The sequence below is a fragment of the Anser brachyrhynchus genome (assembly GCF_964034855.1).
Source record: "Anser brachyrhynchus genome assembly, chromosome: 8".
Classification (NCBI taxonomy): Eukaryota; Metazoa; Chordata; class Aves; order Anseriformes; family Anatidae; genus Anser; species Anser brachyrhynchus.
Genome location: NC_137702.1, coordinates 30186224 through 30213921, shown reverse-complemented (window position 1 = coordinate 30213921; position 27698 = coordinate 30186224). Strand labels below are relative to the sequence as shown.

The 27698-nt window shown below is 42.3% G+C and overlaps 1 long non-coding RNA gene across 3 annotated transcripts; it reads right to left on the bottom strand.

The window, feature by feature from the left end:
- Positions 1-560: 560 nt before the first annotated feature.
- Positions 561-27698, bottom strand: LOC308198980. 3 transcript variants are annotated; one of them, XR_013954309.1, is made up of 8 exons: positions 27347-27698; positions 17667-17822; positions 17186-17237; positions 10346-10498; positions 10127-10228; positions 9396-9576; positions 5142-5323; positions 561-1294 (listed from the first exon to the last, which is right to left on the bottom strand). It is a non-coding gene; the product is annotated as an uncharacterized lncRNA (long non-coding RNA). The 3 variants fall into 3 exon arrangements; XR_013954308.1 differs by having other exon boundaries at positions 10127-10498; XR_013954310.1 differs by lacking the exon at positions 561-1294 and adding an exon at positions 1464-2417 and having other exon boundaries at positions 10127-10498.

Here is a 27698-nt window from a genome sequence, read left to right as displayed (position 1 = left end):
CCTCTGGTGCTTGAGGAAGGGCCTTGCGCTCCTGTGGACATCCTGCGGCTTCGCTGGGTTGGGAAGGCCTGAGGCACTTCAGGAGCCTGGCCCCAGCACCCTCGCTGATGCTGCATGCCCACACAGTGTGCTCAGGTCTGGCCACTGGCACTCCACTTAGTCCAGTTGGCAGCAGCCAGCTATGAAGGTATCAACATCAAACAAGATTGAGAAGGAATACTTGTGTGCTTGCAGCTGGGCAATGACTTGGGGCATGGAAGTCAATTTTTCAAGGAGATTCTTCTCCGCTAAATTAAAAAGCAAGGTTTTTAAGCAGAGAGGATGGAAAAAAACATGGGTGTGCAAAATCCTAAAGAAGCATCAGGCAGGGCCCGGCTGGTTTTCCTGCAGGAGCAGGGTTGAATGCCTGCCCAGGGTACATGGGGCCAGTGCCACCCCAGGTTGCTCTCTCCCGCTTTTACCAGTGCGTGTCACAGCACTAGGTCATCACCAGGTGCTTCAGGAGGAACATGAGCATCTCCTCACCTAAGTGTAGCACAAGGTTGCCTCCAATCCCCAGGGATACCATTTCTTCCCTGACTGAGCTAGGGTTAACAGACCACCGCTAGCATCTAGAAATGATGAAAAAATCAGTGGATGGGGAAAAGAGGCCCCTATGTTAATCATTTCCTAGCAAGGTGCAATCCTGCTGTCCTTCCTTTCTTTACATTTCTCATACTTAATTTGTTTTTCATTTGATTTTTATTTTTAATATTTATTACTTGTGGTTGAACGTTGGGTTATAGCGTGTCAAACTTGACAAAACTTCAAGCAGAGGGAATGATAAAAAGTATCTTGAAAATCATATTTGCCCCTTAATAATTTAATTCTGTAGAAAGGGAAATCAAAGCATCACAAATTGATTGCTGTGAAACAAATTACAATTATTTCCACACATCCAAATAAATCTACTAATTTTAGGCATCTGACTTCAGGCATTAGATGGAATATGCAAATGCACATGTTGAAATGATGGCCGTGTCTCTAGAGCTGCTCACTGATTTCTCTGTTCTTATAGATGCTCGATAGTTTCAGACTGCTATTGAGACATGCAGTAAATTAGCTGCTCTTAAGCATAGCCTGTTAAAAATATTAAAAAGCATAGCTGTAAAGCGCAGCTGACGGTTTTAGGCATCCAACACTGGCTCCTCTTTTCCAGAATGCAGACTCCAGTGTCCACTGCTGCTCTTCCCAAACCTGCCTCCAATTAGGTCGCTCTGTTCCAGCAGCCATTAGCTGGAGCCCTCTGCTTTGCCTTTTAGAAAGAGAACAGCATGTGATGAAATGTCCCTGTTGAACACAAGTTTTCCACACGTATTCTACGAAGTGTACTTGTTCAGCTGTCACACTGCTTCACATAAGAGAAGTCATCTGATATTGTTACTGACATACTAGTCTAGTGTGGCATTTAATATTAGGCTTTATATAACTCACAGGGATAGCAGAGCAAGCTCAGGTAATCAAAATAAATGAAGACAGGCTGAATAATGCATTTGTTAAATCTAAATAACATACAGTGGACACCTTTAAAGTGTTTTCCAGGAAAATGTGACTCAGGTACATTATTGATTGAGAAGATAAAGACAGGTGTTTTCAATTCCTATATTATGGAAGCAGAGAGGACTTTGATAATGTAACAATCATCTTTTGTTATTTCGCTGCAGTCCAATACAGCTAGAATCAATTTTTCATTGTACTCATTTACTGGAAAAGGGGATAATGGCAAGGACAACACAGCTTTAATAGAAAGAATAAGTCATGATTTAATTCAGATGTACTACAGCTACAAGTTGGAAGATATATTTGTATATAAGGAAACAGTACAAAGGAGTCTGCATGCTTTCGAATAGAAGTCATGGCTCTGCATTTCTATTTATTGGTAGTTAGGTGGAATGATGCAGCATTATCCTGACAGCAATAGGAAGCAAGAACCTTTTAAAGTAGAAAAAAGATAGCTGTAGGATTATGAGCAATCTTTATAGAAAAATATAATAAAAAGCAATAGTAAAAGGCAACGTTTAGGTCTTCATTAATATTTGTATTTAAGTAAAAATGACAAGCAGAAAAATCTAAAGAAAGGCTAAGTTCACAATCAATGTAATGCTTTTCTGCACAATTGAGATCTTTCACAAATATCTCAGGCATTTTTTGAAAAATTTTGTTCTCATGGAAAGTACTCAGGATGATGATAAAATAATGATTTTTTTTCTGGCAAAATAGATTGCTTCATGACTTCTTGAATGAAACACAAATCTAAGAGTGATAGTGTTTGGGGCTGGATTAGTCTCCTGGGGTTGCATCCAGTGTATGAAATTTCATAGCTTTTCCAAGGAGTTCAATAGTGCTCTTCTCTGTGGCGAGACACTGCTGAATGACCCCTGAAAAAACACCCCACAGACTGAGCTTCAGAAATGTTATCGCTGAAAGCTGCCAGGAGTTAATTTATCCCAGGTATAGCCCAGAAATATTCTGCCTGGCACATTTCTGAGCAGTACTCATTAGGCCAGCTTAAAATCTGACTTTCATCACTGACTTTGGAGTAAATCAGGATCCAAAATCAGACTTTAGACCTGGTTTCTATGTCTGTAATAGACCTGCAACTAAATCTCAGCCTCCCTTTTTAAAAAGCATTTTCTACGGGAAAGTGGACAAAAGGGGTAAAATCCTTCCCTAATCCTAAACTCTCTGTATATCTGAGTCCACATTCCTCTCTGAGGAGCAAAGAGGAAATGAAAAGAGTAAAATAAGAAAAATCAGTGAGATTTTAAACCTTTCCACTGCAGCAGCAGTCACCTCCCCCCAGCCCTTCCCAGCCCCTTTGTAAGCTGGTGAGAGGAACCAGGCTTATCTGCATCTCAGCTAGGGCAGCTCAGGGAGGCATTTCCAGCCCCAGGAGGACACCTGGGATGTACACCAGAACCCCTGCATTGGCTCTGTATGACCCCTGCAATGCTGGGAGGCATCTGGCCAGTCCCTGTGCCCCTGCTGAAGGAGTCTCCATCTGGGTGTGGGGAACTCAGGGCTCTGGTCACTGGAAACCCTGGTGTTGCTGTAGGACCCAGGAAACGGCCACCAAAAATGCTCAACTACATGTAGAAGGTGCAACATGAGAGAGCTTGGGAGAGGCATGGGTGTGCTGCCAGGGGCAGCAGTTCCAGCTCAGGGGCACTATGCTGCAAGCACCCAGGGTCCCAGATATAACAACGCAGGCTTTAAGTTACAATTTTGCCTTAAAACTTCTGATATTTATAAGCAATCTCAAACAAAGCATAGTTTATATGTTCTTTATGCTGCTATTTCTCAGCCAGCAGGCTTCACATTCCTCTCCCCAGCTGTGGGGCAGGTACTGTGCAAAGCCCTGGCCTCTGGGGCTCACCTGCACCCAGCCAGTCCAAGGGTGCCAGAAATCTCCCAGAATGGCAAGATCCTTGAAAGCTTTGAGCCCAGCACTGGTGACTGCAGACCTGCTATATGCCCAGTGTAGAGGGAGGTTAGGTGAGTGGTACAAGGACAGCTGGTGTCTCTGCCTTGTGTTCACAGCCGCTGAGCTGTGAACATGGAGCTATCTGATTAGGTTTCCCCTGGGCTGAGAAGGACCATGTCAGTGGTCCTTTATGAGAGGACAAAACCAGTCTCACTACCTGTCCCTGAACCCACAGGATCCCAAGGCCAGGATCTCTGGCCCTGTACCTACCCGTGGTGCTAGACGAAGAAGAAGGGTGGCATATCCACCACCTTTTCCTCGCTATCTCAGCGCATGGGTGGCTGTCTCCCCACTGCACCGCCGCAGGGACAGACAACTAGCCTCTCTTCACATGACCTTTTCAAGGTCCTGAGACATTTGAAGGAACGAGCTCTTGCTCACTGCCTGTCCAGCAGCTACAATATCACCTGACAATGGTGTATGACCTTTTACATATGTGATACATGCCTTTTAATAGAAGGGAAAACCCTCTCTTCATCTTCGTTAGATGGGAAATTCACCACTAGCATTCACCACTTCCCTATCCTTGAAGGCAGATCTGCCTTTTTAGGTAAAGTTCATCTCCTCTTCACTCCCTTTCCATCTGTCTTTCCTCCCCACCCCCTTTATTTTTCTATTCTGTCTCATGTCTTTTTCTCCTAGTTAAAGGTTTCTTGATACCAATGCCTACTGTTTAGTTTAGAATTACATGGTCCAGGTAGGAATTCCCCACAGAAACAGCTCTTTGTTATTGGGGAGGTGGTGGCATTCAGGTTGTACTGATAAGTCACAATTCAGAGATTTCTCTTAACCCTTACTTTAGAGGAAGTATCTAACCAGTTCTGATCTAGCAGGCAGGGGAGCAGGGTGAAAGCCACACCCTTTCAAACACTGCTCAGAGCTCCCAAAAGACCCTTCACGCCCTGTACAACTAAGCAGAGTTGATGTTGAGAGGAAACTTAACATTGCAATAAGAAGATAAGAGTAAAATAATTAGCAAACTTTTCATAACTTGGTTCTGTGCCACTGCAAATGCAGTCTCTGATCTGAAGCATGTCAACAGGCACACTTTTAAGCTAGAAAGAATCAAAGATTGACTTCCTTACATGTATAGGTGTTTCAATTTCCTGGCAAGAAAATAAAACTGATACAAAGCACACAAAGGACCCCCAATATCAGTGAGAATGTCACTGGTAGTGCAATGCATTATAGAAGATCATTGCAACAAATCAAGTTCCTAAGCGTGACTTTCCCTTTCATGCAGAGAATGGACTAATTCGTTCCCCAAACAATGGAAAATTTCGCGGAGGCTCTGGAACAGATTGCTCTGCTTGCTCCATTACTCACAGATCAGCTTGCCACATTCAGCAACAAAGACAAGGGCTAAACTCTTATTTGTTGTCCTCAATTTATGAAAAAATAATCTAGTTCATAGGCAATGAGGTGCTTCAAGAACTTGCTGAAGTGAAAGCATCTCTCCATCAGCACAGATTAAGCTTTAATATGACTCTCATGATCTGTGCACTACTATTTTATGCTATGTTGATCCATCTAAGGAATAATTGTGAAGACTTTATTGGATTTCCTTTGTTGCTAGGAAAAAAAAAATGAAAAAAAAACCTGTGCTGTCTGACTGTACCTTGGCTGGAGTTGCAGATCTCAGCAGGACATGGCCATCACAATTTTGGATAGGCCTGTTGTATGAGATGATATCAGTAGTCCAATGACATGGTCCTGGGTCATGGCCTTTCCTTGCATCCATGGCACACTCATTTTTCATAAATTTTTGACTGCCACCACTTGGCACTAGTGGACCATCATCTGGACATGCAAAAGGAAATAAAACTTATTATACATAATTCAGTACTATCGGCATCCAGCACTGGTGCTTTCCAACTGTGAGATTTAGGAAACTTTCAAAAGGTCAGTGAGTGGCTTGGAGCTGCCTAAAACTGCAAGTGAAATATCTCCAAAGCCTGGCACACGCAGGTCCCACAGGGCTCAGTGTTAACCTGTTCCCACCACAGAACCTCCCAGCCAGGCAGTGTGCACATGACAGCCGCTGCTCTGCCAGGAGAGCCCACAACAGCCGACTGCACACAGGTGCTCCCATGCCAAAGGGATTTCTTTTCATGATACCATTCACAGGGTGAGCTTTCAGGCTCCCAAGAAGCAGCTCCCTCTGAACTGTTTCAATGGCACTAGCAAGACTGCAAAAGATCAGCCATGAGACATTGCCAATTGTCCTTTCCACAAATCAATTTAGTGAAACTTGGTGCCTAGGAAAGGCAATACATGTAAGGAGATCATTCTTCAGCCTGCTTAGGAAATAGGCATAGAAAAACTGGATGTCCACTTTGATCATAAAATAAATCTTCCAGAGACAAGTTCTGAGGATCTTAATCATATTGAGTAGAGCACAATCCTAGGAAAAATCCCATGGTAATCCATGTTTTTATTCAGAACATTTTCATTGTTAATACATCAGATTTTGCTTTTATCTGATTTATGCTCAGTGATTATAACAAATAGTGTTTGCATACAAAAGAACAAGAAAGAAGTGTTACAGTTTCCAGAGGAAGGATGGAGGATGGCTGGCTAGATGTTTGCATTGGTAAATAGTATTGGATGTAATTGTTTTTAAAAGCATTCAGGTGCATCTTGTTTTGCTTCCATATGACTAAAAAGGAAGCAACTGATTTGTAGCTTGGGATTTGAAATAGCTGATAAAAAGCCAGAAAATCATTTTTTATAAAGTACTTGTTCAGCAGCTGCAGCATCATGCTGCAACCTGTTGGGCAAATGCCAGGCTACCCGTTTAATGTCTGGAGATTGATAGCCATTAGGAATCTGATGAGTGACAGGCTGAGAAGGTACACACAGTGCCTGGACTACAGACACTGGATAAGATCCTTAAAAAAAAAGTGTAGCTTTAATTTAATTTAAGACTGATCAGCAGTCTTTGTTGTTCATTTGTTATTTTTGGACCTGAAGGCAGTCTGGTGAACGGCCACTGATAGCTTTCTTGAAACAAAACCTGTTCTTTGTCTCCAATGAATTCTTGACAAAGTCCTGTTTGAGATATCCAGAGAACCTGGAACATCCAGATCACATGATAATCCCATGTAATCCAAGCAGCTAACTCCTTTCCTTTCTCCTGCACATCCTAGCCACAACTCCCTGTTCAACAACATGCAGGATGTGTTCTGCACCAGGACTAAAACATGTTCATTTTCTCTGCCCTGCTTTCAGGGTCCAGAAGCCTTCCTTCTCGCCAGCTGCTCCCCCTCAGATCCACACGTGACAGCCTTGCAGGCTCCTGCAGCACCAGCCCAGGCTGCTGCCACCCCTCTGGACAGACAGACCTGTTCCATGTCCCTCTCCCTGCCTCTTGCATTGGCAGCATCCCCGCTATACATTCTGCACAGGACAAAACAGCAAAACAGATGCTGCCTCTTCCTCACGGATGGGATTAAGAGGATGCTCAAAGCGCAGTCAGTCACTTCATGTAAGTGCCGTTTTTGGGAGACTGGTCTCCCAAGGATGTAGTGGAAAGGCTCCTTCCTCACCTGGTCCGAATTGCTTTGCAGAAGAGCTCACATCTCATGCCTGACTCTACAGGGAGCCTGGGGAAACTAAACTATTTCAGGCTCAAGCACAGTCCTTGCATGAATGAGCTCAATTGCAGGCTTCCTGCTCAGTAGGGGTACATGGCAAAATGAATATGACCGTGCACAGGAAGGCAAGTCCACAGCTGTGGTAGGTGCACTGTCTCAGGTCATAGCTTGAGGGTGTCAAGTCATCAGCAAGGAGCAGCCAAAACCCTTATGTGCATCCCATACACACCCCGTTGCCTGCACTACTGGGCTGCTCCTTGCTCAGCTGCAGAAAGCTTACAGGCATTAAGCCAACCCAGGTGCTGTTGCACTCCGGATTTATTGTACAGACACAAGCCTGATGCTATTTCACAGGAACCCTGTGCCTGCCCTGAAGAAAGATGTGAGTGGGAGACTTCACAGCATTTTGCATCTGGAGCTTCACCTCAGTGTTACTAATACAAAAAGTATGTATCGCAAGGAAGTAAAACAGATGGCTTTGAGGTTTTACACACACAGAGCAGCTTGGGTGAAAATTTGATTTAAAATGACTACCTAAAGTCTCGGTACCTCTGGATTTTTCTTCTGGAGAGCTCCTACACTATTTCATTAGAAAAAGCAGCCCAGGAGAAGCTGCTCAACCTTGCTGGCATTAACTCATGCTTTGCTCCCCTAATCTTTTTGTCTTCAGTTTTGTCAAATAACAGAGATGCAGAGAGAGATGGAGAATTCTAGCCTAAAAGCCAGTTTCCTCTGTTACAGCAAGTGATATCCCTAAGGTCAAGGATTGTCTGAATCAATAATGTACCAATCTCAGTAGCCCCATTTAAATGGTGAGTCAGTTCACATAATCCAACCACATGTCAACTGAAAAATAATGGTTTTGCAAACACTTTGCAGCCATCCATTTTTTAGAACTTAGTCGTAGTAAATTATTGGATATCAGTCCATTGCTGCAACTATATATCTTTATGCAATAGCAATTTTTCTTATACTTTTCTCATGCTCAGTTGCTTATTGAGTATTTTTATATACCCTATATTTATTTTCAACTACAATATAAAAATATTCACTGGAATTTTTCTATCTACAGCAATTTTAAGTGGCTTAGTACAGCCAGAGTTTACAAGTGCATTTCTCAGGCAGTAACAGCTGCTACAAAGCATTTGGCTGCCCCACTATTTCAGAGCACACTATGACTTACCCTGGTCAAATAATAGCTTAGGAACTACCTTTGCCTTCGGAGCCAACTGCATTTAACCAGGCTGTCCTTGTACGTTGGTTAAAAGAAACAGAAGTTCATATATTGACACTTTCTACTGGAGAAAAAAAAAACAACTTATTCCATACTGCATCCCCTCGGTACCAAGGGCAGCCGAGGCAGCTGGCTGCTGGGACACACGAGGAGCGGGAGCCCTGGCAGCATCCCATGGTGTGACCCAGCGCAAGGGGCCCCAGGCACAGCGTCTCCTGCCTGATGGGGTGCATCCTGCCCCTGGCAGCAGGAGGGGACAAACCCCACCAGAGACCAGCCGGTGCCAGCCCCCCGCTGCAGCAGGACAGCCCCAAGTTGTGCACTAACATGGTCTCGGCTCCCACAGCAGCTCTGGGACACAGTGCGCCTTGTCCCACAGCACAGATACCACTGCAGGAAGCTTTAAAACCTCTCAGGGGAGGAGCATGATAAAACCAGTAGTGCCTGGGGAGGAAAACCCTCATTAAGAGATTTGACAGGTGAACCTTTTTCTACAGAAGTGGATGAACTCCACCTGGTGCACTAGAAGTCTACAAAAAAAGTAAGCTAAATTAAAGGCACCAAAAATGTCTAAAGCAGTACAAAAATACTCTGGTATAAGGACATAGAAATTATGCAAAGCTACTTTTTAAACTTCTTGTTTTAAGTTTTCTTTGGGATTGCACAGGAGATACTGCCAATATTTCACCCATATTTGTGGATCATACAAACACAGTCAGTGAACAGAAAAAAATGGAGTAACAGCCTTTTTCTAGTACATTGTAACTATGCGTACTACGCATTTAAAGATTTGCTGTAAGGTTACTCTGGAAAACACAGGTGAATACGTAATATCACTGATGCTCTGTGCACAGACACGACACTCCAGTACAGAAAATCCTGCACGCGTGATGGAGTGACTCAGACCCTGAAGTCGTCACTAACCAACGCGGGGCCTTCAGCAGACAGTGCACTGCCCCGGCATCGCTCACCAAGCAGCTCGTGGTCAGAGCAGCCCAGGGAGGAAAGCAGCTCCGCATGGCCTCGGGCCATGAGCACTCACCTCTCTGAGGAGCAAAAGGCTGATCAGGGACAAACCACCTTGTACAGGAGGTTTCTTATGAGGGCAGGCTTTCCATGGGTACCAGGTACATGACAGCATGCTTCCTACTTTGAGTTAAAGGAAAACCAGATCCCGTCTTATATCTGAAGTATTTTGGCCATCAACCACAAGGGGCTTTAAACTGAGGAAAAACATAAGGCAGCACCAGCTGTTATAATATTATCAGAAGAAAGAACAACATTGCAATACATGTTATAAAGCACACGACATCTGAAGTGCTGTTTTCTTTCTACATGGATTGTCTCATCAGTTTCATGTGAAATAACAAGTTAAACTAATACTGCAGGTTTTTTTCCCTAAATGACTGATTTTACAGGAACATGAAACCTCATGGGAAAGTCAACGCACAAGTTCTGCCTCCCTGTTGAAACTTGCCAGCAATATATTGTGACACTGTCTCACACAGATGGATACTAAAACCGACATTAAATACGATGCAGGGCTTGACTAATGCTAGGTGAAACTTGACACAAACATCAAACCAGAAGGATTTTCAAAGTTGTGCAGGCTATGCAAACTTTGCTAGGAACGTTTAATTTTTAACACGGATATCGGTAAGCATGTGTTGCACTTGTGCCACAGCTGGGTTCCCGCTGTCCTGATTTCCTGCTTATTTCCAGCTTCTTTAAATCCCAGACATTATGAGCTACTAGGTAAAGCTACATTCTTACCTCTCAATTAGCTGCTGTGGGAATGGCTACTCCAAGTTAAATTTAATCTTGATTAAAAATCTTCCTCCTATTTTTTTTTTCCTTTGGTCTATGGTTACCAGTCTTAAAAGGACACAGACAATTAGAAATGAAGGACAGCAAAGCCCCAGGCTGGGAGGTGCAGCCTCCACTCCTCCTGCCGAGGCACTGGTCCTTGGCTCCGCTGGTGTCAATACCAACCTTGCTGGCGATGGTGAAGGAGTTGTGGTTGGACTTTGACAGTTTTCCATAGCTCCCCTAGAGGGTCCTATAGCTTCATAATGGTCAGAAGTCCTTGATGTTGCATTGAATTTCTGGAGACATGAAAGACCTTTGGTTTTCAAATATGTCTACCTGAAAACAAATAAACAAAAAAACCCTACTTCTCTCCCTTCCCCCAGTAACGTGCATCAAAACTGAAGGGGACAACTGAGAATGCAGGGCTGGCTGGCTCTGATTGTAGGCTGGGGAGGCTCATTGCATAGCATGAGGCCATGAAGCTTGTTGTATGGATTGACACCTTGCAATCCAACTCTGCTTTTCCAAAGACTTCTTTCCTAAAAAACAAAACCAAACTTGTAAATATATTCAGAGTAAAGAACCATACCAATTTCATATTGTAATTTATACTTGCATTTATGTGAGCGTATGTATATTTATGCCTTTGTTAGTATTTTATCTTGCCATCACTTAAAGATTGCAAAGATGAAATAGTCATTATTTTTTCCACAAGTATTTCTGTATGGAGTAGTGTGGTGAGATGTAGGACTTGAGGCAGAGAAAGAACATTCTGCACTGATCACCGAATGCATACAAATGCATTTGAAAACAGGATGAGTTGCATGGTTTTGGAAACAGATCTCTGAAGATGATTCCTGTTAGGAACTGTTAGATGAAAATGCCCCATTGCTGCTTTGTTTTCTGTCTACTGCTTTAAATTAACACTCTTTGAAAAAAAATATATATTGTAGCTCTATCTTATTAATGTTTGAGTAACAGAACACACACAGTTTTTGAGCTGGCCTATGTACAGAATTTCAAGAACAAAAGAAATCACTTGAGGATAAAGTCATATGTGCTGAATTCCAGCTCTTCAGAAGGATGAGCAGTGGTAGGAACACTGTCTTATTTAAAACAACAAATGACAAATCCTGATCTTCTCTAACACCCTGGTAACTAAACTAGGGACTAACATCATCAATAGGAACCTGAACAGAAAGAATAAGTGCCTAGCCCAAGGTCACAAAAGCAGGGTGAGGAATTCAGCCTCATGACTTGAGGTTGTAAGCCAGCTATTTACTTAAGAGTGATATTTTCTTCCTCCCTCTCAGCTAAAAACATCTATGTACAATGTAAAGTGTTAGCATCCTTAGTGGCTGGCCCACTTATCTGTCCTTTATGGCATGGGAAGCTTTTAGCTTCTTTCTCCTGATTTCTAAGGCACGTTGAAACGTTACAGGCTCACAATTAAATTTTAAAATAAAAATATGAAGTTGCCTCAGTCTTTACATTTATTTATTAAAAACAACAACAAAAACAAACAAACAAAAAAACTAGATTCCATCCTCTACAGGATTGCCCTGCAAAGAATGGAAAAGGCATTAAAAACACCACCACCTATTCTCAACTCCACATGGTATAGATTATTTAATGAAGTCTTGCTGCTTTATCAATAATAAGAACCATTGTGGAGAACAGTATAGTAAGAGCATACAATTCTCTTCCTTACAGGCTGCATGATATCATGATGTCCCACAGCTTCTCAGAAGCTACCCACATCACTTTACCTCTGCATCACTCTGAGAAAAAGACAACAGTTTGATGTTTGCTACTTGGGTATCTTGAGTTGTCTACTTCTTCAGCAAGACAAAACTGAAGACAAGCACATTTCACATGAGCTTCATGCTCTACAAGGAATGAAAGGTCAAAGGGTAGCAGGCAAAAGCTATTTGCCATTCAGTTCTAATTTCCCTCATAAATTATTAAGCCATCCCTTATGCATTTCCATCTTTGATAGTCTTGTGGTATGAAGTGTAAGTCAATGGATAAGCTAATTGCAATAAGCAGAAGTGGTATTTAATGCACTGGACACTTTCAATAGTAAAGTAGTTCTAATTAGTGTTTCTAACTGATGTGACAGCAGTTTACAGAGCGCCAAAATAGTTCCTCATTTGTCAAGTGGGTCTGAAGCTTATGGCAGCTTTCTGATCATCTCCCTTGCCGCAGGACCTGAAAGCACCTTCAAAAAGCTTTCTCTCATTGATCTTTAGTCAGATGCTGACTGAAAGGCACACAGCTTTGCCAGAAAGAAGATAGATAGATGCTGCACCAGCATGAAAATGTCACTTGCTTAATGAAAAAGGGTATCTGCCCATAACCTCTCTGCATGCGTGCATATGCACACACATGCACATACGCAAGCCCAAACCCGAAGAAACTGTGAAAAGGCATTTTCATTAAGCAGCTGACTGCGTGTGAAGTACTGTCTGTAAAAGCCTGTCACACCAAGTCACGACATGCATGTACACAATCGTGTATCTATGCACAAATGATCACAGCCCATGGCTGAAATGCAGACATTTAAAAAGGCGCATTAAGCTCTTCCCTCTAGACTTTCCATCGAGTATTAGGCATGCAGTGCATCAGATGAACTACACCATTAGTTTCAAAATGTCAGAATTTACTTTCCTTGTCTATGATTTTTCTTCTAATATATCGATAGTTCAGCTATCCTGCTGTTCTCTAAGGGCTGAGGGAGTAAATGATGGTGTGTCAGATAAAGAGCAAGTATTTGCCGTATCTAGTGTCAGGAAAGTTCAGAACAGTTTTCCCTTTGTTACACTTGTTTTATAGCCATCATTAAATAATTAAATATTGTGGTTAGTTATGGGATAAACTATGACATTTTCCTATACATCGCAGGCAACACTCAAAAAGGCCTAAAAGCACTTATGAGAATGAAGGGGGACTTCTGAAAAGTGTTCGTAAATCCACTGCCAAGTAGGTCTGTCAAAAGCCACTCTTGTACTGAAATATATGCTCTAGATACCAGAAGCTGCGCGCTGATGCAGTACAACCAGAATTTTTTGGTGACACCATATGTGAACCATAAACTTACTCAGATACTAGAAATCCACCACTTTTCTACAATATATGTTCCAGAAATCTCCCAATTCCTGAAAATGAGAAGGGGACATGCAAAGAATTGGGGCTGATCATTTCTCCGGTGCCTGCACTGAATGGAGGCCAGGTACCTTGGCTCATGTGGTTGATCTGGCAGCCAAATATCTGGTGCAAGGAAGCATCCTTGCCCAGATTTCTTTCACTGGTAGCCTTCCTTGCTGGGTTTCTTGGGAACAGTGCTCCAAAGCCAGCAGACATTTCAGAAGTGCTGAGTGAAGTCTCCGTCAGCCCACTAAGGCAGGTTTAGGACTACTTTTGGCTCCTTGCCTTAGCATAAGTCAGACTTGAAGGATATCCTGGTCTGCTGTCCAGCCCACGTGCTTCCTTAAAACAAAAGCTGGTTTGAAAATGCATTATTTGTACCATACAAGGGGGCCAAAAAAGGTAAGAAAAACTAAACAGGAATGCAGAAAGAGTAACCACAGAAATCTTCCTTGATAAGGAAGAGAGCTTCCCCGCTATACTTTATATCCAGAATGAATCCTGGAAAGACTACTGCTCTTTCCACAGGCAAAAGAACACAACATCTAGAAAGCATTTTCTCTTAGCACAGTAGCCACAAACTTTACCTCAGCATTATTTTTTTTTTCATATCCCACAGGTTTGATGTAGTCAGGAGATATTGAGCAGTGCCAACTCTCCTTTCTCTCCCGTAGCTTAGCTACCTCACATCTATCTTAAGAACAGAATACATGGTGAAGATGTCTAAGTTTCTCGCTTTGGAGTATGGCCTTATTTTAAGAACTACTACAAGCCTGATGGTCCATTGCTACTCTGGCACTATGAACATCTCTGAATCAAGCACAATACAATAGGATAAGTCCCCCTCCACCTGAAGAGGTGACCACTTCCTTGCTCTGAATCATCTACCTCCGTAAATATTCCTTAGTTGGTAAATACACAGTTTAACCAGCTGAAATAAGTCATTTCAGATCAATCAAGGCAGATACAGATAATTCTTCCTTGCAGGAGACCACAGCTCAAAAACATGGAAGGCAATGCCTCTCGGTACAGCCCAGGCAATTAGGAGTATGGAAGGGACTGGGTCAGAACACGAGTCAGAATAATAGAGAGTGTGCACTAATTGGAGAAGCTTTTTATTTTATTAGTGCTTCCACATCAAATTAGTCAAATGGCTCAGGCGCTTGCAGAGCAGCAGCAAAGTGTGCACACTGCATGCCTGCCCCAGCACAAAGCCACATGCAGCTCCACATCTCACTGCCATTGCTTTCTTCTCCCCGTGCTTCCTGGGCCTAGGATCCTGGTTGTCATACCCTTCCTGTCTGAGTCAGCCTGGTCACCTATCAAAGCAGGTGATGAAGTTTGCCTAGCTAATAAATGATGGAAGAGTTACTCAACTATGACACCATCTGGAACTTGTTACTGAGCCAAATCCCAGTGACCGAACCCCACGAGCTTTGCTGTAGCACAGGGAAGCAATGCACCCTAAGGCCATACTGCTGCACAACCTGCCTGCCCACCCCAGGCTCTGCACACACCGCGATGGTAAGAGGTGCAGTCAGTGCCACCTGAATGGGCAATAAGCCAGTAGCCAAACTGAACACCTTCAACAGCGAGGCACAGACCTGGTCTGAGACAAGTAAGCATGGAAATATATTTTCACCTCCGTCGCAGCACAGGCACTTCTCTGAGGTGGAAGAGCTGGTGGGGCAGTCTGTGGTTACCAGGCAAGGACCTGTGTTTGCCTTCTTTTGCTCTAACGTTGGGTGTTTGCATGCTGGCTTTCATGTGAGGCAGAGGCCGATCAGTGTGCCTTCCTCCCTTTGAAATTTTCATGCTGATTCTCTGAAAGTGTTCCAGAATGCTATGCAGCTTTGTTTAGATTAAAAACAAATTGCCAGAAAACTTGCTTTTATAATGGAAGTGTGCTCTCTGCTGCTGCTTCTGATGTTTATGGCTTTAAAAAGCAAATAGGCAGCCAGTGATGCAGCAGGAGAGCCTGTTTCACAGAATCCCATCTTCTTGTTTGTTATTTCCCAAAGAGCATGGTAGCACAGGACAAAAGGAGCCAAAGCACCACTGTTTTACCATGGTTTAGGATACCATTTTGGAAAAATCCAAGCGTCATGGGGGACAAACATGCAAGCTGTGCTATATAACTTGCATTTTCTATGATTGAAAGTTATCTTCTGGTTTAGTGTCTCAGGTCTCCATAACATTGTCATCTTCCCAGTCCTTTCATGTCCGTCTTGTTTTTCCTGTATTTTAGGAAGTTGTTTTTGCCATTTGGTCCAGTTAGTGACTTTTTTCTCTGATCCCATTTTAATGTTGTCTCAGCGAGCCTTCCTATTCTTTTATCAGCTGATGCCCTATATTTTCAAACTAATTTCTCACTAAACAATAGTTCTCCAGTTTCTTTTGTAGCCCTAGATCTGTTATGAATATTAATAGCTTCTAGCAAGCTCTATATTTGTGGGAGAGTGCTGGTGTTTGATCTGTGGCTTTTGCTTGAATACACTACCACCTCTGCAACTGGGGCTTGGGTCCCTTTTATGTTTTTCTATCAGATTCCCTGCTTCATTTCCATCTTTCCCTTTTACTGTAAAGATGGAAGCTGTGGAAGACTTTTAAGCATTTTTCTTTATTAAGCAAGCCTTCTCATACTGGCACAGTCTATGGTGATTTCTGTCCTCATCGTGGGCTATTTCTGTTCACTCCCTAAAGGCATCAAGCCATTCAGGTAGTAGCGTGTAATTTGTTTTGTACTGTGGAATTCCTGCCATGCCTATATGTATTTAGACCACAGGCAAACCAATAAAGTTGTCATAGAAACAAAGCATTTCATGAATAAATCAATTGATAACAAACTTGTAAACTTTGAAGAACCCACTGTGCTTTAACAACACATCTATTATATATACACACTAATCATGTTTGTAATGAACAATATACCAACACTACACATGTCCATTTGTTTTGTCCTGTTGGGCATCTTATAAATATTCTTTAACACTTTCCTGTGCTGTGCTTGTCTCAGTATGGAAGGATAGAATTGGATGCTTGCATGATAATGTAGCAGCAGGAATTCTTCTGTTTCTTTTTTGATATGTGAGATGGAGATTCAGTAAACTCTGAAAGCCTTCTTTACAAGCCAGTGAGGATTGAAAGTATCAGTGCAGTAATTCTTTTTCTAGTCACAGACAATTTAATGGTACTTCATCCACTGTTCATGTAATTAGAAAAAAAGCCCGGAGTCGATGGGAGCCTGATAAAAACATGTAATATTGCTGAGGATTGATAATACAAGCAAAAGTTGAGGTTGAGAAAATCCTGCCTCCTTTTACTCCAGCTGAGTCTCACCAAAATACACATACTCTAAGGTGGAAGCACTGTTAGAAGGGATCATAATGCAGTCTTCATATTTCACCAGTTGGCTTGTCATGCTTTCACTAGCACCTGAGTGTAAAACACTACCTGACCAACTGAGCATTTGGCTGGCGTGGGTGGAGATGACCAAACAGGCTGGAGATTTTGGGGAGTCTTAGTCTGACCAACCCCTGGATTTCAAACAGATATTCACACAGGAAGGCACTATTTGCTCTGATAACATCTGAAATCTTAGCTATCAATGCAAAGCCAAAGGAGAGCCTTAAGTGCACCTATGAGAAACTTCACTACTAGCAAGATGAAAGAAAAGGACAACACATTCCAGGATACAGCAGAATGGAAGAAATAATACATTATTAAAGAAGAATGGTTAGCATTCGGATTCAGGCTGGATATCTTCCCACTGATAGACACACATAATTAAGACATGGTCCCACACAAGGACAGCCTTATGGGGCGTGTCGACACACGGCCAACACAGAACCCTCCCCAGCACCACTCATCTTGTACCTGCACAGGTGTCTGTTACAAACTGCTGTGTGCCTCCTCCATATGGTAACACCTGTGGAAACATAGGAACAATGGGGTAGTCTTAAGCATCTGTCCCATAAAAGGTGTCAAAATAACCCATTCACGACAGCTATACATCAGAACATGTGAACCTCCCAGATACAAGGTTGAGTCTCATTCTACTGATCCCTGTAACTAAGCAGCAGGTTATAGGTTGACATCCCTCTACAGCCCATTAATGTGGTTGCTCAAACTTGGTTACAAGTGCCATCAGTTTCATTCATCACTTCAAGGATTTACCCTGAAACAGCAAGGAAAACTCAAGCAAATTGGATAAATGTATTCTAACCACAAGTTCAAAGTAGTCTTTTCTTTGCAAGACACTGTTTTAGTGCTCTTTCTACTGTCTAGGATATTCATTACTTGCCTAACAGCTAAGAAAACTCCAAGTACTTATTTTATTACATTCTGGGATATTTACCATGAGACAAACAAGAATTAAAAGAAAACTAAATCGCTTAGTTGGCCTTAGTTGGCTTAGTATTTCTCTGCAGAATTCTCCCCAGTCCCAACAGGAAGGCTGCAACCAGAATGAGCTCCCAGACTCCTGCTTCAGGTTGGATGACTTTAGTGTCGTCTAAACACAAAAGAGAAAAGATCTCAGTGCAGTCCAGGAACATGCTGTAGGAAACAAAACTCGAAAGCAAAAATCTGCAATTGAACTCACAATGCTTTCTTTTAACTACATATTTTACAGATATGTTGTTTCTGTAGAACAATGCATTATCCAGTAATTAGGTTCATTTATGGAATCAAATCAAGGCTGTCTACATTTCTGCTGGGTAATGTTCTTCACAAACAATCCTCTCTCCTGGCTCTTCTGATTATTTTATGATTCCTCTTGCTTCTTGTCAGTACAGATTAAAGGTAACACATACTGCTGGGAACAAACATAATTTTCCAGCAGTAGCATTTTGTTTTCCTTAATAATTAACAAGTGCTGCTGACTAACCTTCCAGTATAAAATGTGCACCTTATCGAAAGGGAGCGGACACAGGTTACAACAGCTCACTTGGGATATCAAAATAAGAAGTGTGATTAAAGCATTAAAGATTTAGAGGTTGACATTAAGGGATGAAAGGTGGAATTACTGTAAATATAAAACTGTTCAGCATTAAATGGAATGTGTTGCACTTGAAACAGTCTTTCAAAGTGCTAACATTTCAGCATTAATTATTAATAGAAACTGACAGCTCATTTTTAATTTGAGCCTAATGACAAGGTTCCTTAAAAGATAAATACAACACACGGGCTCTGAGGGTTTGTGCATCTTTTGAAAGGCTCTTTAGGTAGTCTAGGCCTTCATCTGCAAACTCATTATTTTATAGCATGCTTTCCTCAAAAGTTAAAGACAGACAAAAGCCAAAAAAACAACCAGCAGCTCACGCCACTGGTCCAGCTGGACCTGGAGAAGAGCTCAGGATGCAGCATCAGCCACCATTCCTCCCTTCCCCACCAGAAAAGAGCTCTGGAAAGCAGGTATCTCATCTTCTGAGAGCTTTTCTGATCAGACCACACGCATTCACCCACCACTAATCACCTAATGTCTTGATGGCATATAGGGTTTTCCTACTTATCATTTTGAGTTGTCACCAAAACAATGGGTTTTATGACCCAGTTCTGATTCCACCTCAGCTGCATCACTCAGAGGTAAAGTCGCTGCATCCAGGGACACCGTGACACACTCACCAGAACAGAGAGCAGGGCCCTGAAGTCAGCCTGGGTGGAAGCACCTGTGCTAGAAACTGCTGTTGCTCCATTTCCTCCAGTGGTCAAAGTAAACTTCGAAGTGTCAATGATCAATAAAAAACAGTCGTTTCTCTTACTGAAAGTTTTATGACTTTCTCCAATGCAAAACAAATGTAACATTGACATATAATAGTACAGAAGTATATTAGATTATATCTATATAACAGTCATATTATATTTTTTGTTAATATTTTTTGTAATACCCCAGATACTCCTTTGGGACATTAGAAATCTGCTTAGTGAAGTTCTAAGTGTGAAGTTCTAAGTAACCAGCCAGAACGAGGGTCAAACTTAGCTCGTTAGCTTTGGCAGGTGTAAAGGCTCATGAGTGACAGTGTACTTTCCTTTCATGCACACAAACAAATTGCAGCAAGGAGACTAAGTGAAGATATATGGCCATTGCTTTCCTAAAGGGGAGGCAAGAGATAGGGAAGAAACTGGATGGGGCAAGGAATGGGGAAAAGAAAATGGAAAAAGAGCACCATGTTCTAGGATATCATTGAGAAAAATGTTCAGAAGAAAACAGAAAGAACAGGATGATAGTTTTATCTGTTCTGACATTCAGAATTCCTCAGGGAGCTGGAAAGAAACAAGACAGTTTGCAAGCTGGGCTTTCACTGTGCTCAACCCTGTCGCACAACACAACAGGAATTAGCTTGTGTCTGTGAAAAAGCAGTATTTGGCAAAGAGCAGTACTGAGGCCATGAGGCTGTCAAATTAAAGGATATTCAGAGAAAAGCACTTGCACACTAGTTTAATTCAGCCATCAGCATAAAGGAAAAGCAAATACAAGAAGAAAGTCAGAAATCATTGCTTGAAAATAAATCATGATTTCACTGGAAAGCCGGTGGATGCTGGCCTTTTGAGGTGTGGCTTGACTTTTTGGTTTGCTCCCTGCTTTTGCCCTGCATCAAAGAAATTTGTGCTAGAAGTGACACTTGAGTATCAAAGCTACAAATTGTCTTTTGGGAAAAATCTAAAATAACATTAGCTAAACTTCACTTCTGATGCTCTCCTGGATTTGGCGTTCACTCTGTTCCTTCTTGGCACATGCAGCCCTTCTTCAATAGCATATAGGAAATCTGATGAATCAGATGCTTTCCCAGTTAGTGCCAAAACGACTATCATGAAGTACCTGTTCGTGGTAGTGTTTAGGCACAGTGCCTCTGGAATAACTTAATATGATTTGGGAAGCTAATACTTCTTGGTTAAGTGTCCTACATGGAACGCTCCTGTGGATGATTTCACCCAGCAACTAAACATCTGTGGTCTGGCAAGGGGAGAAGCCGAGATACAAAAATCTTTTCAGCTTATATATAAAATAAAATTGCTAAATTCACCTAAATGAACCATTCAAAGCAATTTGTTTTCCCAGGCATTTCTTAGGACTATTGGCCATTTAGGAATTGTTAGACAAGTATGAAGGCTGCCTAATGAAATACACAGCTACAGAAGATTCTTTTTTAAACAATTCATTCTGTAATAAAAGACGAGGAACTTTCTTGTAAAAATATTGTCACTATTTATAATTCTACAGCATATTAAGAAACACAATCAAACAGCAGGCCATTCTATCTTCTGCTCGTTTCTTTGAAAAAGTCACAGTCACAAATAGAAATGGTATCTGAAAAGACGCAGTGAGTGCATCTTTTTCTAGGAAAAGAAAAGATTGTCTTTATTTGACGATTTGATTCCAGGGATGACGAGGCAGTTTGCAATTTCAGCATGAATCTCCTGATTTTTATAAAAGGCAGGAGTGACAGCTTCAAAGGGCCAGCTCCCAAGTATGAAACACTTGAAAATTTGCTTCTTAACTCCTAAATATCTGCTTTATTAAGCAGTTGCTTCAAGTGTTCCAATACACACGTTGCTCTTGACATGAAGATTCATACAGACAGTAGGCTGGACAGTTCTGGCATCCCATTTCAGCTTCGAGAACCTTCCAGGTTCCCTTCATCATGTCTTACACAAACTAGACCTAAAATGCAGGTTTCCATGATCTCAATGCAGAGGCACCTCCATACGTAATGGGAACATGTATGCTATGCCCTGTGTTTGGAGGCTACTCATACTTCAGCATGTGTCTATATTCACCTGCTACAAGAGAGGATTTATCTGTATTTTGACCCTTAACAGATGCACAGCAGGAAAAGGGCCCTAATATACTGCCTACACATACCTCTTGGAGGCTACACAGCCTACTCCAGAAGTACAGACATCTCATCTTTATGACATTTTAAATAAGGGCATCAAGCATTGTTTTTGTACATTTTAATACACCAGAGCCCTGCGACAACCTCTGAGGACTTTTAAAGTAGTAATGCATACTTTAAGTCATCTGCCTTGCATGCAGACAAGAAAATATTCCACATTTCTCTTCCCCTTGCCTTCCCTCTTCCTAACCTCACAACCTCAACTTCTATAGAAAAAAGGTTTTGAACAGAAAAGAAACAGCAAGCTTCAGTGACTCTCCGGAACTGCAAGGAACCTCATCTGGCAGAGATTTGAGCTCCTTTCTGGTTTTCCAATGTGCAGGACAGAAGTAGACCAGCAAGTCTTGTGTACTTACAAGGTAATGTCTCATGCTAGGATTTAGAAGATGCAGGACCTATATTTTATTCTATGTTTAATAACGTATCTATTAACAAATATGAAATCAGTTCTGAAAATACAAAGCACTATTGTGCAGGGATTTCTCATTTTTCAGTGTTCCTTCCACATCAGCAGTGGCTTTCCATGAGAGGTGAAATGGCCTTATAGCTGTCTCCATGCCTACATTACAGTCCTCACTCAAGACCAAATCTTCAGCCAGCACAGACCCAGGCTATATCCCCTTGATGGCACTGGAGCTTTTCTGGTGTGCTGCAGATGGAGATGTGGCTCCTACAGCTCTGGTGTATGTGATAGCCATTTTCAGTACACGATGATTTATGGAGACGACATTAATGCAGACATGAGTCCCTGCTCTTTGAAAGCAGATGGATCTGCTACAATCTGACTCCAAAACCTTATACACCTGAAGGGACCCAACTGAAATGGCAGCAGAAACCTTTTTCATTATTTCATTTTGTCAAGATTAGAAGGTGTGTATTTTGAAGGGGAGCACAAAGGCTGCAGTAGTGGGAGTGAAAGAGGCTCTGCCAAGGAGGGAGAACAAGCTCCTGTTTGAGACACTTGGCAATAGGCTATGCAAGTCACTAGGAAGTAGTGAGACACAGGGAGGGAGGAGGAGAAATCAAGCACAAGACAACTGTGAGCCCTGGGGACAGGAAGGGAGAGGTACAGGAAAACAGGCTGGGAGGAAAGCAAGAAGCTGAGCATCAGTGCCTGGTGTTGGAGGGCAAGGGGATGTCAAGGTGGAGATTTCTGGGAGACAGCTGAAGCCCTGAAGATTTTGGGGTGGAATAAAGAATGAACTGATTGACTTGGGAGCTGTCAAATGGGGGCAGCAGGTTAAATCACATAAGAGAAGCTGGTATGGAAAGAAATGGTCCTGCAAACCACAGGAATCAATAAAACAGTTTAAAAGGGAAGGTGCTGCTTAAAGCGATACTGACTGATAACATCAAATGGGACACTGAAAACCAACACAGCAAATGCAAATTATTGCATAAGTAGGAAGCTCTAGTATGCATCTTCCTCAAGGCTGAAAGGCCCAAACTCAGCTAGCACAAACCAGCAGAGCTCACAGAAAGACAAGGATCCCTTTCAGTCACTGAGTCAGCCCCAGTAACACCTCCCAACATGACTATGCTTCTTGTGCACTGCCCCCCAGTGCTGTTAAAGGCATCACATGCACAAGGCTAACAAGGGTCTTCCCCAAACCTTAAATGTAAATAGTATGTGAGGGAGGTGGTAGAATGGGAAGAAAAACATTTGTAGTGACCTTTATCCATTACTGATGGATAAAGCATTATGGATGCTCCCATAAAGAAATAAATGAGGCTTATTGTATAATTATTCAACACAATGATTTATTGTGCAATATAGCAAAGCTTATCATGTAACCTCATTGCAAAACTCCTTGATTTTCTGTGAACACAGCAGAGCTTATCACAATGTGACTATTCTGTGGGAAAGACTTGGCACCAGCCCGGGATAGGGTTTCACAGACCATTAATGACTGGCAGGTTCGTTTCAAATGTTATAAAAGTTCACTGTACAAAATCATCATGCCTGTGTGATATTCAGATATTTTAACTTCATGGATGTTTAAACATTCCTTGCCACCAAGGAATTACCGAACAAGCAAATTTATTACGGACTGGATTGGTTTACATTTCTCTTGTGTTGTGTATATTATTGTTACAGTCAGCCTTCACATTTTCACAGTCTATATATGAAAAATTGAAGCATTTTCATTTTCCTTCAAATTGGACTGGATATGTACAGCCCTCCAACCCAATTATGAAATGTTAAATGCTTTCAGCTTAGGTAAAATATAGTCACAAAAAACTTAAATCTGCATTTTTGAAGGCTCAAATGTGTCTGTAAAATATAAAGTAGATACCTGGAAAAGGTCTCAGACCTGCATAAAATAAGATAAACATTTGGCTAACTGCTCATCCATTTTCCCTCTTCTCCGCTGGGCTTAGCAGTGTTGCACGATACATGGATAAATGTGATAAAACTCCATCTCTGCGCAACTCTTGTCCTTGAGGGGTCCTGCCAATAAACTTGGAGTCATGTATGACTCCTGCAGGTGAGAAAGGAGACACCATCAGGTTTGGGTGGCTCCCAGACAGTGTCATGCCAGAACTGTACAGAAATAACAAGTGTTACTTTTTATAGGAAGTACCAAAATAAGACAGATGAAAAGATCATTTGATCTACACGAGTCAAATGTTAGAAATGCAAAACTGAAGAGGTCAAACAGCAGCTACAACCAGCTCTGCCTGTTCACTGGCTAGCCTTGTACGCAACACAAGGAAAAAATAAATACTTGAAATAATCTGTGGGGGCCAACAGCTATTTTAAACACTCGGTTCTCATCCCCCTTGAAAAAACAGTAACGAAGGGCTTTACACAAGATCAGGGTTTTTTCACCTCATTCAGCCATACTCGGAACTGCGTTGTACAATGGAAGATTTCCTGTGTTAACCTTGCTAACGTTTTACTCATTTACTCAAGGGAGGATCAGAAAATGCCAAACATCCAGTCTACTTCCAAAACCTCAGTGCACATCATTTTATAGCACAAACATTAGATCTTTTTATCTGTTGTTCAGACAGGTGGATGCCAAGATGTGTTTTCCTTATTCTGGAAGGAAGACATACCTGTCACAGGTCATCAGGTGCTCTCGGTGCACACAGCACTGAGGGGATGCTTGTCTGGAATCCCAGGTCCCAGGGCAGGCTGATTTTCCTGCTGCTCCGAGGGGCACAGAGTAAGTACAGGGAATAAGGCACAATCCACTGAACATAAGTCAAACACCCTCTCAAGACAGGCCTGAGCAAACCCCTCACTCCCAAACCCTGCTCAGTGCTGATACAAAAGATTACAAGACCAGCTCTGGGTTTTATACCTGGTGCTTTCCTGCTGCAGTGGCTGTGACCACCCGCATGCAAACAGGTCTGAACTTGGTAAATGGATATGGGCTGTCAGAACTGCAGCTGAAAAAGACAGCTTGCGTGCATCTCCAGCAACTTCTGTGCTTTTGTGGAAGAGTTCGGTTTAAGGCAACCCCAAAAGTACCCCACAGCTGATTAGACAGTGTGATGAGAGGCATGGCAAAAGCATCCTACAGGCCTGGAGGCTCTTACACAACCCCTAGACCATGGCAACAAGCAGAGTTGCTTTACAAACAAGTTAAATCTACTACTAAGGTGTTTCCAGATCAGTAAGTGCCAGTAGCACATACTGTGCTAGCCACAGCCAAGAGAGAAGTCTTAAAGCAATTTATTTCTGTAAAAAACAGTTCCTGTCATTCCTTTTGTGAAAAAGCATTAGAACAAGCCTTGCACTCTTACAAGCAAAGAACAGTGAGCCAGCACAGCCACAGAGCTGCCCAGGCTTTTTAAGGGATTCACCTTTTTAGTTACTGGAAGACAGCAGAATTTCATATTCCTGTGATTATCTTCTACTGCTACATTAAGGCTCAGCACCTGATTCCACCAACTACAACAGGGACCAAAGCACGTGCTTCAGTTTAAGCACATTGACAAACTGTTCTTTGAAACCAGGGCCAAGGAATAGTGCAGCAATGTCTGTTGCAGGTACTTCCAGAGCCATTTGCCCTCCAGCTTCCTCATCTGCTAACATGATTCACTGCTATTTTGTCACTGGACTGTCTGACCTATTAAAAATGTATCTGGACACACAGCTGTACCCTGTGATGTACAGTTAACTGTGGTCCATCAGATTGATTTAAGGGACAGGAATATCTTATCTGGGAAGGTAAGACTCACAAGGCAGGAGAGAAACAGCTGGCAAGTCTTAAAGACAAAGGGGAGGCTCTCTTCAGACACTTTTCTTGTATAATTTATGCTGTAGACATTTTACTCTGTCTAATTGCCCCATTTCAATCTAGTGTCAGTTAATCAATGACTTCTGCATAACATAGAGGTGAACCCTGGATGCAGAACAAATGCATAAATTTGGTGTGCCTTTTTGCAGGCTCTACTTACAGAGCTTCATCTTTTGCATTTGCTTTCTGGAGTTGAAAATCCTTCTTTTGACTCATCCCCAGCAAACACCCACGCTCTCCCTCTTTTGAGTCACTGTTTTTGTATTTTTAAATCATGATTACACTTCTGTAAAATGTAGATTTCTGAAGTACCTCACCACTGCTTTTTACTATGATTGTTTTATTATCCTGCTATTTTTATTTGGAAAGTCTGTTTCTCAAGCCTGCTCAGGTGGTAAGATCCCAGATGTATCATGAACTGAACGCTGACTTTTTGCCTTTCTTCCAAAGTCTTGTTTTTATGCCTTTCCTTACTCAATATATTCAACAGTACTTTTGAAGTGAGAATATATTAACCCAAGTGCTTGGAAGAACCCACAGGTTTTTGAATTTGCTAGGCTAATCTATGTAGAGCAGCTGGAAACAAAAACATTTAAAGATTACACCAATTAACCCCACATGTGAAGAGTCTGACTTGGCAGGTGCTCCAGGCTACAGCTTTGTGGGATAAGGCCCATATTCCTCCACTTTTGCACTAACACTGCATTTAAACAGACAGCATTCAAATTCACTTGTAGATACCCTGAAGGAGGAAACCGCACTATCCTGGATGGGCAGACTCCCCACTCCCTCAACTTTGCCCTGTCAAAATCTCGTGAAAATGAGACTTTTTTGTACTTCTTGTGAATTCAAAACTTTAGAGGAACTGTCTTTAGAAAACCTGCCAGAGCAATAGTATAACTGCCTAAATACAGTCCTTGAAATCAATAGTCAGTTTTCCTCTGTCTTCCTCTGGAGGATAGATCAAGGCCAGTATTGGAACTGGACTAAAGGAGACACTATAGGAGAAAAAAATGACATTTGTCTAACTTTCTTCCAAATAGTGGAGGAGCTCAGTATAAGGTGTGGGGGTTCATCTATTTCTTTAAATGTCCTACACATTTCAGTCATTCTGCTTCATGTCTGAAACAGTGCCATAGGTTTCTCAAGAGCTGCTATTTACTGAGGAGAGTTATTTAAGGGAATTTTAGCCTGATCCATTCTGCTGCAAATCACTGTCGTGATTCTCCTGAACTCCTTAGGATTTAAATCAACTCATTACCTGACATGCTGTCCTGAAGAGAGCAGACAATGGAGATGAACCATCCAGCTCTCAAATAACCCTGTGTCCTGAATTTTGTTGTATTCTTCAAGTAGGAAGAATTTATCACAAATTCCTCATGACCAATTAGAAACCAAAGAACTATTTGGGCACTGGAGCAGTAGAAGGAGTGGCAGCTTGAGGGAAGACATCCCTCTGCAGAAGGTATTCTACCATCAAGCTCTGCTTTCCAAACATTAACATACTAGTTCAGAGCCACAGTATCAAAATACCCATTCAAAAGACTAGGCTTGCAGTCTCAGCGTATAGCAGTACAATATCTACTGTGCTGAAAAAGCCTTCCACACTTCACAATGCTCCAGTTTGAGGGATGTAAGCACTTGGCTCCTCAGTGCTCAAGAAGCACAGGTGAGGTCCCCATGGCACAAGCCCACACAGGGAACAAGCAGCGCTCTCAGTCTCTGCTGGGCACCCAGCCTCAAGGGAGCTTGCTTCCTAATGCTGGAGCAGGGCGCACTCAGTCATACTAGTAACTAGGTGCACAGCCCCTCACCACCACATTGTCTCTTTTACCATTGCACGCAAACTTGGCACAGAATCCAGGGGGCTATTTTGACTATTTTACCTTGACTAATCCACATCTTCTCCCAGCAGGATGGAGAGGCAGGAACTGAGGGCTGGACAGAGCCTATCCCAGAGTACTACATCAGAATAGCAGTGCAGCTCTAGGAACGGGAGCCAGCTTCAGCCACAAGCCCCAGTTAGCAGGAAAGTTCACACTGATGACACAGGTATGAAGTCAAGCTGGGTGGTCAATCCACAGCTCAACATCATGATGAGAGAAAGTCCAGAGACTACTAGACAGGCCCATAGTGACAGGGCAGGCCTGCAACTAAGCCAGAAGGTCCATGCATGGCCCAAGGTCCACTGGCACCCACAGATAAGCACAACTAGGGCCAAACTAGGGACTAAAAATC